This window comes from Lissotriton vulgaris, chromosome 5, assembly GCF_964263255.1.
Source record: "Lissotriton vulgaris chromosome 5, aLisVul1.2, whole genome shotgun sequence".
NCBI lineage: Eukaryota > Metazoa > Chordata > Amphibia > Caudata > Salamandridae > Lissotriton > Lissotriton vulgaris.
Window position 1 is genome coordinate 926,540,433 of NC_141693.1, and position 13,599 is coordinate 926,554,031.

Genomic DNA, 13,599 nt, shown 5'->3' on the forward strand with positions numbered 1-13,599 from the left:
GGTAACAAGGACCTCCTGAATATATGAATACAGTATTTCCTAGGTCAGGGAAACACAATATATGAAATATGTAACAACCTAGGCAATTCAATACTTAAAACTCATGGGAAGGTGACAAAAGGAGAAAAGAGTACCAAATGTGTCAAAAAGATCATCAGTGACATAAAAAAAGGAAGATAAAAACCATTAGAGAAGTTGATTCTTTAATTACTTTAAACCAATTGCACAAATTAAACTAACATAAATTAAAATCACAATACAATTAAAAAAATTGACAATTCAAATAGGGAACACAGTATAAAAAGAAAATAAATTAAAAGTGGCAAAAAGATTTTCTCGACGCGCGTTTTTGCGATCAGCGCCTTCTTCTGGAGTAGCCACAGGTTATCTAATAACAAAGAATATATTTAAAAACAACATGAGTGACCTGATTTTACAATTTTAAATCTATATTGACATTTCTTTGCACTTGCCAACAATTTATCATACAACATTTTTTTCATAGACTGAGATCAACCAGATTATAATAAACATCTCCTAATGTCACTTTATAACCATGTAGCATATAATTCCTACAAACAGACTTATGATATTCAACATACTTATTTCCATTGCTCATTATTATTTTTTACATGCAGATGACTCAAGAAACCCAGAAGATCGGAAAGGGGCGCACATATCGCTTGGTTCTAGAACTTACTTCTCAGTAAAGATGACCTTTCGTCAATGTTATTATTTTCAGATATATAAGCTAACTATTTTTACATCTGTTAATAAAATAGTAACCAGTATACTTACTGCCTTTACAATTTTCGCAGTTACAGTTGTAATTTGTTGATTATGAATGAAAAACGATTTAACTAAAAAAGAGAGGGGGGGGGTAACATAATTTGTGGTATAGTTAGTTCCATTCAATGACATGTGTGTCGTGTTGGTAAACAACAGATAGACTGAAAGGATTTTACCAAGCAACTTACAATTTTAGATATCTTTCATATCTTAAAAGTGCCTTGATATGGCGAAAATAGCGGTGGCAATGCTTCTCATACGGAGATCTTTTAATGATGAAGGATCCCTTCTTCATAGTTGATTCTATAAATTTAAATCGATTTTGTACTTATTATCGCCGATTAGTTTAACATTTAGATTTTCTTATGTTCAGACAAAACCACTAATGTGGTGAAGGTACGTTCTAATAATCAATTATAACCTACAGATCTATTTAAACTTACAGATCTATTTAAGCTTTGGTGGTCAGTATAGAAAATAATGCATTTATTTGGTTTATAAAAAATGTTGCAGGTAGAGTTGCACATTTATTAAAGGGCCATCCTATAAAGAGCGTAAGGTATAGAGTGTTACTGTTCATTTTTCAATAGATAATTCAGGCAAATGCACGGGGATATACGAGATATTCAAGAATTACCTTCTAATGAGTTTGAGAAGTCATTAAACTCCTGGTCGCAAAGGAAATCGTCGGACAAAAAATCCCTAAAAATGACAGACCGAATGGTATTTATAAGGCTTTTAGACATTTCTTTTGCCGAATAGGTATGTAGTTGTTAATAAACTTTACAATACCTGATTAAAATGTTTTTATATATTCAGTGCTTTAAGGCGAGGGCGTTCCTCCGAATATAAGGTTCACGATTAGGTTTCACACTGCGGGAAAATTAACATATACAGCGCATTCATCCCTTGCAGTTATCGCTAATGGCTGGCAAAAAATTTAACTATTATGGTGTGCATATGCTTACCGATTGTTTAAGATGTAACTGACACGACCAGGAGTGGCACGACCGCGAGCTGTCTCGTAGCGGTGATTCTAGAAAGCCAACGAGAGTTCCTCAGGTGTGGGCTATTTAAACCAACCGGCGTTCAAAATAAACGCCCCAATATATACAAAACTTGTTAATCGCTCCATAAGACCCGGAAATACAGGCTATACGAGCAATGGTGTACTAGCATATTAGGTTACAAATGCAGTTGTGCACAGGTATTATGCAAGAAGCAACTATTACCAACAATTAAACTTGTAAGTTTTATTAGGATCTATTTACTTTGGGTTTAATTTTAGCCAATTATTTTACGGATTTTGTCGGAAGTCTGCACCAATAGACATAAAGGACAGTCTATTGACATTCAGTTTTTTAATTGATATGACAGTGAGCAGCAACCTTTCTGGATATAAAAAGTCAATAAATAGCATTCTCCCAAGGGATGTCGCTATTAAGTCAGTTTTTGAAGGTGTCAAAAACAAACATCCAGAAAACCTCACGTTTCTTTCTAATTTGAAGGCCACCTTTTGTGTCAGGCGTATGGATTTTCTCCAGTATTCTCCATCTGAATTCCTCTGGGCTATGATTTTGTTCAATGAAATGTTTTACCATAGGGGCACACATTTTTTTTGTATTTATAGCCGAGCGATGCTCAGTTAAGCGAACTTGAAATGCTCTTGATGTCTCTCCTATATATGCAAGCGAACATGGGCATTGGATAAAATATATTACATTGGCAGTCTTGCAGTTCCATAATTCTTTAGCCCTAGTTGTGTGTCCATTGTGGCTAAACTGCTCTCCTGTAATTATTTTATTGCAAGATTTGCACATAGAGCAGGGTATCGTACCTTTGATGGAATTGCTAGTCAGGATAGATTTCTGTATGAATCTCGGTTGGTTGTAAGGGTGACAAAACCTAGAATGTACAATGCGATCTTTGATGTTCCTATTGCGATGATGAGCAAATAGAGGTTTAGCTAATTTCTGATCATTGGAACAGTTACTGTTGAGGATATGTCAGCTTGAATTAATTATTTGTTTATCTTTCGCGATAACTGTGGAATGTTTAATAATACAGACTATCTGTTTGTTTTCCTTGGCTGGTTTTACTCTCATTAGACAGTCCCGATCATAATATCGAGCTCTTTTGAAGGATTCCCTCACCAGCCGGTGAGGGTAGCCTCTTTCTATAAATTTAGATCTCATCACATTCGCTTGTTTGTCGAAGTCTGCAAGGGTGGAACAATTACGTCTAACGCGTAAAAATTGTGAAAAGAGGATACTGTCCTTTTGATTGCGAGGGTGGAAACTATTGTAATGCAAGAGAGTTTTGCTTGCCGTGGGTTTTACAAATAGATCCACTTTCAACTGATGTTGATCATTCAGAATGACAATGTCTAGAAATTCTATCTTTTCTGCACTAACATGTGCTGTGAATTTTAAATTTATGTCCACAGCATTAATCCAAAGTAGAAATTCTGATAAGGTCTCTCTCCCATTGGTCCAGACAAAAAAGGTATCATCTATATATCTGGACCAATGGGAGACCGACTCAAAAAATGGGGCAATTTCATTGTAAATACATCTGTGCACGAAGGCAGCCATATAAATATTGGCTACTGAGGGGGCGACCGAGGCCCCCATACTTACTCCCTTCGTTTGATGATAAAATTGGCTGCCAAATTGAAAAATGTTCTCAGTTAGAACAATCTTTAGACAATTAAGAATAAATGCCTTTGGACATGGTATCTCTTGTTTATCGATAAACCATTCTGTGGTTTCCATGGCTGCTTGAAGAGGTATGTTACTATATAAGGACTCTACGTCCAACGTAACTAGCAGATCCGTGATGGGATTGAAATAAATATCCTCATTTGTAGAGATCATGTGGCCGGTGTCTCTTACATAAGACCTAATTTTAGGGATAAAAGAGCTTAAATAATTGTCAACATATTTTGACAAAGGTTCTGTCGCTGTGCCTATGGTTGAAACAATAGGCCTGTATGGAGGATCAACCTGATCTTTATGGATTTTGGGTAATCCGTACACACAGGCTACTTTACCTTGAATAAAGTTCAAAAAATCATGTTCTTTTTTTAGTAATGTCTCCATTCTCTAAGGCATATTTTGTGACATTTCGAATTTCTTTGGCAATATTAATGGCATAATAAAAGTTAATTTTTGTGTAAAAAGTTGGGTCATCCAACAGCCTATACATATTGGTCTCATATTGGGTGGAATCCATAACAACAATTCCACCTCCTTTATCGCATCCTTTTATTGTTAACTTATCATTGCAAGTTTCGAGGACATCCGAGAGGCCATAATTTCCTACTTCGAGCGCAACGACGTACCGGAAACGCCCTTCCCGGTGGTATGGGATGCCTTCAAGGCAACGATACGAGGCCACATCACGTCCCTCTAGATAGCAAGGGCGCGTGAGGCGCGAGCACTTGAGGACAAATTGACGGAGGATTTGCGGGAGGCTGAGGTGTGAGATCAGAGTGTCTATCCCCAGAAGTCAAGGAGGCATCTGGCCAACCTTAGGGGTCATCTCAGGCTACTGCGTGCCAATAGGGCTGAGTCTTCCCTAGTGGCATTGAAGCAAAAGTTCTACGAGGGTACTGATAAAGTGGGCAGAATGTTGGCGAGGCGGTTGAGGGCCAGAGCTGCTAAGGCCCACATAGCCAACGTGCAGCTACCGAATGGGACTAGGGTTGCGGTGGCTAGAGCTAAATGCGAAGCCTTCAAGGATTACTACGAATCCCTCTACTCTGAGGAGAGGCCCCCCTCTGAGCTTATAGAGGAAGTGGTGGGGAGCTATAGTGGCGCGACGCTCCATCCCCACTTTGCTCAACTCCTGGAAGAGGCGATCACGCAGGAGGAGATAACATCTGCAGTGCGGGAGCTGCACTTGGGGAAGACACCTGGGCCTGACGGCCTCCCACTATCCTTCTATCGAGTTTTTCAGGTACAGCTGGGCCCTCACCTGCTCCGGTTGTTTAACTCCTTCACAGAGGAATGAGGGCCATCCCTAGACATGGGGATGGCTGAGATTGCTCTAATACTGAAGACTGGGAAGGACCCGGCCATGTGTTCGTCTTACCGCCCGATTGCCTTATTAAATACTGACTTTAAAATATACACGAAGATACTGGCGAGGCGTCTGGACCCCCACATGCCGGGCCTGGTTGACCCCGACCAAGTGGGTTTTATCCGGGGACGTCAGGGGGCCGACAACGTACGAAAAGTGGCGCATCTTGTGGGCAAGGCTCACCATTGGCGGATCCCGGCCTGCCTCCTCTCCTTGGATGCCGAGAAGGCATTCAACCGCGTGGACTGGTCCTTCCTCAGAGCAGTCCTCCATAAGATAGGACTTGGTCCAAAGATGGTCGCTAGAATCATGGCACCCTACATTGCGCCAGGAGCCAGGATTAGAGTGAATGGACAACTCACTGAACCATTCGCCATAGGCGGGGGACCAGGCAAGGGTGCCCGCTCTCGCCTCTATTATTTGCCTTGGCGATCGAACCGTTGGCTGATATGATTCACCGGGCCCCTGACATCCATGGTATTCCGTTAGGAGGTCTTGACCACAGGGTAGTGCTTTTTGCAGATGACCTCATCCTGACGCTCACGAGACCTCGTGGGTCCCTCCCGGCCCTGCATTTCACGCTTGGCTTATTTGAATGCGTCTCTGGCTTGAAAATCAATCACGATAAGTCCTGGGCGCTTAACCTCACCATCCCTGCGACAGACATTCCTCAGCTTGAGCAGATAGCGCCCTACCGCTGGACAGCATAACACATACGATACCTTGGCCTGCAGTTGACTCCCTCCCTCGAGGGCTGGACGCATGTTAACTGGAGAGATTGCAGACGAGCAGTGCTGGAGGACCTGCGGAATTGGAAGGCACTTGTGCCATCCTGGCTAGGCAGAATAAACGCCATAAAGATGTCCATCCTACCCAAAATCCTTTACTTGTTCCAGTGCTTACCTACCCCCATCCCACTGCACAATATCAGAGCATTGCAGAGGGACTTAACCAATTTTGTGTGGGGAGGCAAGCGGCCCCGCTTCTCGCAGGCACTCCTCTTAACACCCCAAGACCGAGGAGGACTGGGATGTCCCAACCTAGTGGAGTACTATTGGGCTGCTCATCTCCGATACATAGTCGAATGGGGCACCACAGAAAGTGAGAAGGGGTGGCTACACATGGATAGAGCTGTAACTGGACACACCATATGGGACCTGGCGTGGAATCATAGGGCGGGGCGCTCCCCGAGCACCTACATAGCGGTGCCAACGAAAACGGTACTTGACATTTGGGATCGTGTGGCAGTGTGTCGGGGCCTCACAGGAGGAGATAACATCTGCAGTGCGGGAGCTGCACTTAGGGAAGACACCTGGGCCTGACGGCCTCCCACTATCCTTCTATCGAGTTTTTCAGGTACAGCTGGGCCCTCACCTGCTCCGGTTGTTTAACTCCTTCACAGAGGAATGAGGCCCATCCCTAGACATGGGGATGGCTGAGATTGCTCTAATACTGAAGACTGGGAAGGACCCGGCCATGTGTTCGTCTTACCGCCCGATTGCCTTATTAAATACTGACTTTAAAATATACACGAAGATACTGGCAAGGCGTCTGGACCCCCACATGCCGGGCCTGGTTGACCCCGACCAAGTGGGTTTTATCCGGGGACGTCAGGGGGCCGACAACGTATGAAAAGTGGCGCATCTTGTGGGCAAGGCTCACCATTGGCGGATCCCGGCCTGCCTCCTCTCCTTGGATGCCGAGAAGGCATTCAACCGCGTGGACTGGTCCTTCCTCAGAGCAGTCCTCCATAAGATAGGACTTGGTCCAAAGATGGTCGCTAGAATCATGGCACCCTACATTGCGCCAGGAGCCAGGATTAGAGTGAATGGACAACTCACGGAACCATTCGCCATAGGCGGGGGACCAGGCAAGGGTGCCCGCTCTCGCCTCTGTTATTTGCCTTGGCGATCGAACCGCTGGCTGATATGATTCACCGGGCCCCTGACATCCATGGTATTCCGTTAGGAGGTCTTGACCACAGGGTAGTGCTTTTTGCAGATGACCTCATCCTGACGCTCACGAGACCTCGTGAGTCCCTCCCGGCCCTGCATTCCACGCTTGGCTTATTTGAATGCGTCTCTGGCTTGAAAATCAATCACGATAAGTCCTGGGCGCTTAACCTCACCATCCCTGCGACAGACATTCCTCACCTTGAGCAGATAGCGCCCTACCGCTGGACAGCATAACACATACGATACCTTGGCCTGCAGTTGACTCCCTCCCTCGAGGGCTGGACGCATGTTAACTGGAGAGATTGCAGACGAGCAGTGCTGGAGGACCTGCGGAATTGGAAGGCACTTGTGCCATCCTGGCTAGGCAGAATAAACGCCATAAAGATGTCCATCCTACCCAAAATCCTTTACTTGTTCCAGTGCTTACCTACCCCCATCCCACTGCACAATATCAGAGCATTGCAGAGGGACTTAACCAATTTTGTGTGGGGAGGCAAGCGGCCCGCTTCTCGCAGGCACTCCTCTTAACACCCCAAGACCGAGGAGGACTGGGATGTCCCAACCTAGTGGAGTACTATTGGGCTGCTCATCTCCGATACATAGTCGAATGGGGCACCACAGAAAGTGAGAAGGGGTGGCTACACATGGATAGAGCTGTAACTGGACACACCATATGGGACCTGGCGTGGAATCATAGGGCGGGGAGCTCCCCGAGCACCTACATAGCGGTGCCAACGAAAACGGTACTTGACATTTGGGATCGTGTGGCAGTGTGTCGGGGCCTCACCACCTTCCCCTACCCACATACTCCGATTGAAGGGAATCCGTGGTTCCCCCCGGCCCTTCGTACCAGAGCTTTTCGTAGATGGTCCCAAGGCAACTGCAGGGTCCTTACGGACCTCTTTGATGTGGCGCCTTCAAATCCTTTGCACACTGTAGGGAGGGGTTCCGATTACCGCCTGAAGCTGAAATGCAGTATATCCAACTTAAACACTGGGTAATGGGCGATGAGACCTTTCGGGCGGCCACTCGCGCTTTCACCCCATTTGAGAAATTGGCCCGCTACTTCACTGACTCAAAAGGCTTGGTTTCAAAGATCTATTATATCCTGCAGCATCCCCAAACGCCGCCTTCCCATAGTTATCAGACTCGGTGGCAGTCCCTTTCGGGTACCGACATCACGCCCATGCAATGACTGCGGTTGTGGCGCGACATACCCAAAATCTACCATAGCATCCCGCAGCAAAAAAACGCCTACAAAATGATGACTCAGTGGTACTATACTCCGCAGCGCCTACACAGGATGTTCCCAGCTTCCTCTCCTGTGTGTTGGAGGTGTCGGTCCGCGACTGGGGACTTCTTACACATCTGGTGGACCTGCCCATCGCTATCCATCTTCTGGAAGGAGGTCCTGAGCCATATCAGGGGGGTCCTGGGGTTTCCTCTGCCTGATGCCGCTAGCACTATCCTCCTCGGGATCAAACCGTCTGGGCTTCTGGCGCTCACCCGTGCTGACTGGATGATAGCGCTTCAAATGCTGGGGGCAGCCAGACAGCTCATTGCCCTGTACTGGAAAAAAACAGAAGCACCACCGGTGGCAGCATGGTTTGTGCGCCTCTGGCATGTATTGACTATGGAGCTCCTCACGGCTAGATTGCAGGCCCGCGATACGCGCTTTGGCAAAGTGTGGCAGCCCCTGGTGAAATATTTGTGTAAAGTAGAGCACGCGCGCCATGTACCCCCTAGGTTGCAAACCCTGCGTCTGGTTGAGGATACTTTGCTTCCTACATAACCCGTTGAGAGAATGTGCTGTGAGTGGGCTGGAGTTGGTGGATCCGCCCTGCATTGCCGCAAGCTGACCTTGCCACCTTAGGCCCTGCTATCTCTCTTCTTTGCTCACTCTTTGATCTCTCCCCTCTTACTTTCCCCCTCTCCTTGTTCTTAAACTGCTGATTCCTCTATCAGCATTGCACTACTATTTAGGCCCGTTTGGTCCTACGATTTCACCAAATTTTGTTCTTAGGTTGTACCTGGCCCCTGGGGCTGAGCGTTCAGAAACAGTGACTGTTCAGAGTGCAGTTAACAGAGACAGCGAAGAACTGCGTGACCGCCCCTTCTGGGGTGTAGACACTCCAGTATGATTGAAGATTCCCTTACTATGCGTTTCTGCTGAAATTATGTACACTCCTTATGACTCGGCCGGCCCGAGCAGGGTTGTAGGCTTATCGCTGTGTTTATGTCACTGACAAGATAACCCCACCTGCGGCGCCTCAATAAAAAGTACTGAAGATAAAAAGAAGAAAGAAAAAAAAGTTTAGAAAGTTAATAAAGACAAGTCCTAGCCATGTATGAACCTATTCCATGTCTTCTTTCACATGGTTACTTACAGCAAAAAACTACATGACTGAGATATTCCTGAGGTATTCCTGAAGTCTGATTGGTAAATTGAAATATCCTTGAACCATTGCAAGAACTCTTCTATCATAGGAATAGACAAAAATAATAAGGATTTATTTAGAGAGGAGTCTCTAATTGTCGTTTAAAAATGCAATCTGTCTCCCCATAAAGAATCTTACCCGGATTGGAATCAAATGGCCACCATAAGGATTAACCTGGTTAACACTGTTGTCATCTTCATATATCAAAAGACCCAATATAGGCTAGGAAAAGAAAACACAGTGTATTAACATTCAGCCTCCTTTAAGCGAACTACGTCAAATCCTACTGGTCTCTTTTCAAATCGTATGTCCCATCCATACTGACCTACATAATATGAAACCAAAGGTTACTGGCCAAATCTCTGTTTTTCTTCTCATAAATATTCCCGCCAATGATCCTGCTGTATCTCTGGTTTCACGTTTCACTTGATTGGTTTTTAATCTCCACTAAAGAAGAAGAGCAAACAATCAGGCTGCACATCCTCAATTGCATATATTCCTGCCCTAGATTGTTCTATTTATTCACATATACAATAAGAACTACTCCTAGTAAAAACTCCTCGTAGCCACCATGGCCCGTGTTTAAATGCAGCCTGGGTTCTCTCGTATGGAACAACAAGATGTCAGACAACAGCTTTTTCCCGCTATTCTAAACACAATATAGAAAGTTCCTAAGTATAACCCGTGTTTAAATACGGCCTTAGTTCTCTCATCGAAAAAATGTCAAAACTGTTTTTTCCGCTATTCAAAGCATAATATAGAAAGCTCATAAATATAACACATGAAGCCCCAATTACCGAGTACTTCCCACTACTACAAGGGAAAGGACCGCGAGCCACTAGAAATGCATACACAATGGCCCATCTGTCAAACATACCTTTTCTTCTTCATTTACGCTTCCATAGTATAACGGTTCCCAGCTCATCACTCAGCGTCCGTAAATAAAAGGATCCTTTATGGAATGGGAAACATTCTCAGACAGGGTAACCTCACCCCTATCCTGGCTTGTCTATATACAACTGTCCAGTTGGTTGCGAACTCAAACTAAGAAAAAAGTCAAAATTGGAGGATATAGTTCTCTGGAAAAAAACCTAGTTGAGAAACCCCATAGAGGTAAGGAGGGTGAGTTTTACTACTAGAACATCATGGAAGATGGGGAGGGCGAGTTTAACCTTCCGTTAAAACCATGGGGAGGAGAGGGAGAACCCCAGGCAGAAGACAAATGGGCAGAATCATTTACCCTTCTCTATAAAATCATAAAACCAGCGTGGTTGAGGCGCAATCAACTTTACACATTACATCGGGCGTATTATTCCCCCAAAAAACTCTCGAAGTTCCAACTAGGGAAGTGCTGTAGCAAATGCTTTCTCCCAGCAGCCTCAGACCTACATATGTTTTGGGAATGTCCGAACATCACCATTTATTGGCAAGAAATCAAGACATCACTTGAATCAATTCTCAGAATTTCTATCCCATTCTCATGGTCTTTAATTATCTTTGGGCTAGATAATAACATCAAGGGATTAGAAAGAGAATTTCTATACTACGCTATTCTTCTAGCAAGAAGACAAATCTGCAAAAACTGGGTCAATATTAATTCTCCGACTCATGCAGAGTGGTTGTCTTCACTATATGCAACATCGAAAGTAGACTTAGCTAGAATGTGTAGCCCCCGTACTGTGAGATTCTGGAATTTCTTGATTAAGTGGAGACGGAACAGTTAACGTACCCGGGTTTTTTTTTCTTTTTTTTTTCTTTTCCCCGGGTCCGATGATTAAGCCTAAGTTTCCATGTCCAACGGGAGGCACCCCATGCCATATTGTCATTGGACCATCAGCCAATTATAGGCTCGTATGGAGATAGTTTGTGTGGGGCTCTTTTTTGCTGAGACATCAGGCCTGCCTTCCTGGATATTATGAGACCATTTTCTGGTTTCTTGATGGTACAGAGGCGACTGGGCCTTGCGGATGGAGCACCCCTGGATCGAACAAGTGGCTAATGAGGACAAAAAAAAAATGCAATCTGTCTCCCCCATAAAAAATCTTACCCGGATCGGAATCAAATGGCCACCATAAGGATTAACCTGGTTAACACTGTTGTCACCTTCATATATCAAAAGACCCAATATAGCCTAGGAAAAGAAAACACAGTGTATAAAAATTCAGCCTCCTTTAAGCGAACTACGTCAAATCCTACTGGTCTCTTTTCAAATCGTATGTCCCATCCATACTGACCTACATAATATGCAACCACAGGTTACATTAAAAGCAGATTCTTATTGCAAACCGGCCAGCAATGCTCTCCCCGTATACATTTACATTAAGTTTAAGATTTTGTTCCCTCCCCATCTTGCAAATAGCCATCTGGAATAAAATCTCTTGGGTTTCTAAAGTGCTAAAGTGCAACAAATTACCTGGCAACAATAATGTCTTACATTTCGAGAGCAGCTTAGTATTTCCAGGTTGCAGTAAACTTTTTAGTTGCCCCCGCATGCATTGCATAAGCTTCTTCAAAGGTCCTGGTATGCTTCATCTTATTTAACCATTTCTCATATGAAGGCGCTTCTGCAAATCTCCAATTTTGTAGAACTAAGGAGCGAGCAACAAGATTCGAGATAGCTAAAAAGGTTGCCTCTGATTTAGACAGATTAGCTCCCAGCTCATTATACTAAAGAGGGCCGCCTCCGCTGTTGGATCAAGCGATTTCTGGAATGCCCGACTTATGGCTGCAAAGATCCTGTCTCAAAACACCCCTAGTTGTGGACAGGTGAAAAATATATGTCTTCATCCCTTGTTGCCTTTCTTCAAACAACGAAAACATCTATTCTCCACCTCAGGATAGATCTTACTCAACGCCTTGGGGGTAAAGTAAGCCATCCAGTGGGACAAGAACGCCGTTCTTTTAAAATTGGCGACTCTTAAAGCCCTACTACCTGTTAGGGATAAGGCCTGCCACTCCTGACTAGAATAAGGAACATTGGGCAATCTACTAGAAAATTCCAGGAGATTTTTATATGTCATTAGAATCTGTCCACTCATTGAGGCTATCGCTGCGGAGATGCCCGCCTCCGCTTAGCCTCAGGTGACCAATGCTCCTCCCCCGGTAATGGAGCCCGCCAAACACGGAACGTCGTAAACTTGAACGTGCACCTGACAAGTACAAGTGCGGAACAGAATGCCGAGTCGGGTGCCGAAAGTGGAATGCGGCCAGCCAGCGTTAGGGAAAATTTCTCCAGCGAAATCAAGATCTTGGGTGCTCGCCGAATCGGTATTTGGTTTAGGCGCAGGGCAAGGCGGATGGTGAAAGACGAGATCCGGTGGAGACTTAGATGCTGACTTCTGGTGCCGGCATGAGATTAGGTGGGGTGGAGTGGAAACGATCAGCTGCTGTTGCGAGGTGAGGCAGCAATGTGGTGATTGATACTCAGAGGAAACATAGTGGGCTGAGCTGTGTAGAGTTGAGAACTAATACGCAACAGATTGAGATTAAGACTATGCCTAATCTCATATTGGATGAGATCAGAGGCATGAAGAAATCTCAGGAGACTGAGATAGCTGCACTACATCTTCAGCTCGGAAAAATCGAAGAGGCAGTGGCTGGCTTCCCCATAAGAATTCAAGATGCCGAATCATGGATTTCTCAATTAGAGGACCAGATGAATGCCATGCTTCAGAAAGTTAACTCCGCAGCGGAAGATAAAATAGCTCTTGAGAACAAACTTGAAGAATTGGAGAACCATTTGCACTGTTCAAATCTTCGGATTGTTGGGGTACCTGAGGGGAGTGAGGGAGTAAACACATTGCAATGGGTTGAATCATTTATTAGGCAAAGGGTGCTCCCGTAATTCATGGGAGATTTAACATTGACCAGGCAACATCGGGTTCCAGCTCACCTTCCACCTAATTCTAAGTTCCCTCGTACTATTTTGACTAACGTTAATGATTACCGCATGAAAGAGAACATTCTGGCTAAGGCAATTCAGAAGAGACTGTTTTCTAATAATGAGGGGACTAAGTGCCGGATTTTTGCAGATATGTCTGTGGTGGCTGCAGGCAGGCATAAAGAGTTTGGGAAACTTTTGTATCTCTTCAAAGCTCAAGGGGCACAGGCTTCTATCACACAGCAATCCAAGCTTAGGGTACTGGTAAAAGGGAGATTCCATATGTTCTCATACTTTGAGGAATCCCAGGAATTACTGAAAGAGATTTCTATTTAAAAATGAATTTATTGGTTCTCTTGACTTTCAGGGATTTCACTATTTTGTGGGGGGGGGGTAGGTCACCCTTGTGGTAGCTTCATGGCACCTCACAGTGAAGCAGGGGGGGAGAGATGTG

General features: G+C 44.6%; 1 long non-coding RNA gene across 1 annotated transcript; it reads right to left on the reverse strand.

Annotated features, from left to right (window-relative positions):
- Nucleotides 1–287: 287 nt before the first annotated feature.
- On the reverse strand, nucleotides 288–1,493 carry LOC147711806 (uncharacterized). Its single transcript, XR_015295721.1, has 4 exons — nucleotides 1,427–1,493; nucleotides 978–1,092; nucleotides 799–860; nucleotides 288–388 (listed from the first exon to the last, which is right to left on the reverse strand). It is a non-coding gene; the product is annotated as an uncharacterized LOC147711806 (long non-coding RNA).
- Between the last annotated feature and the right edge of the window lie 12,106 nt (nucleotides 1,494–13,599).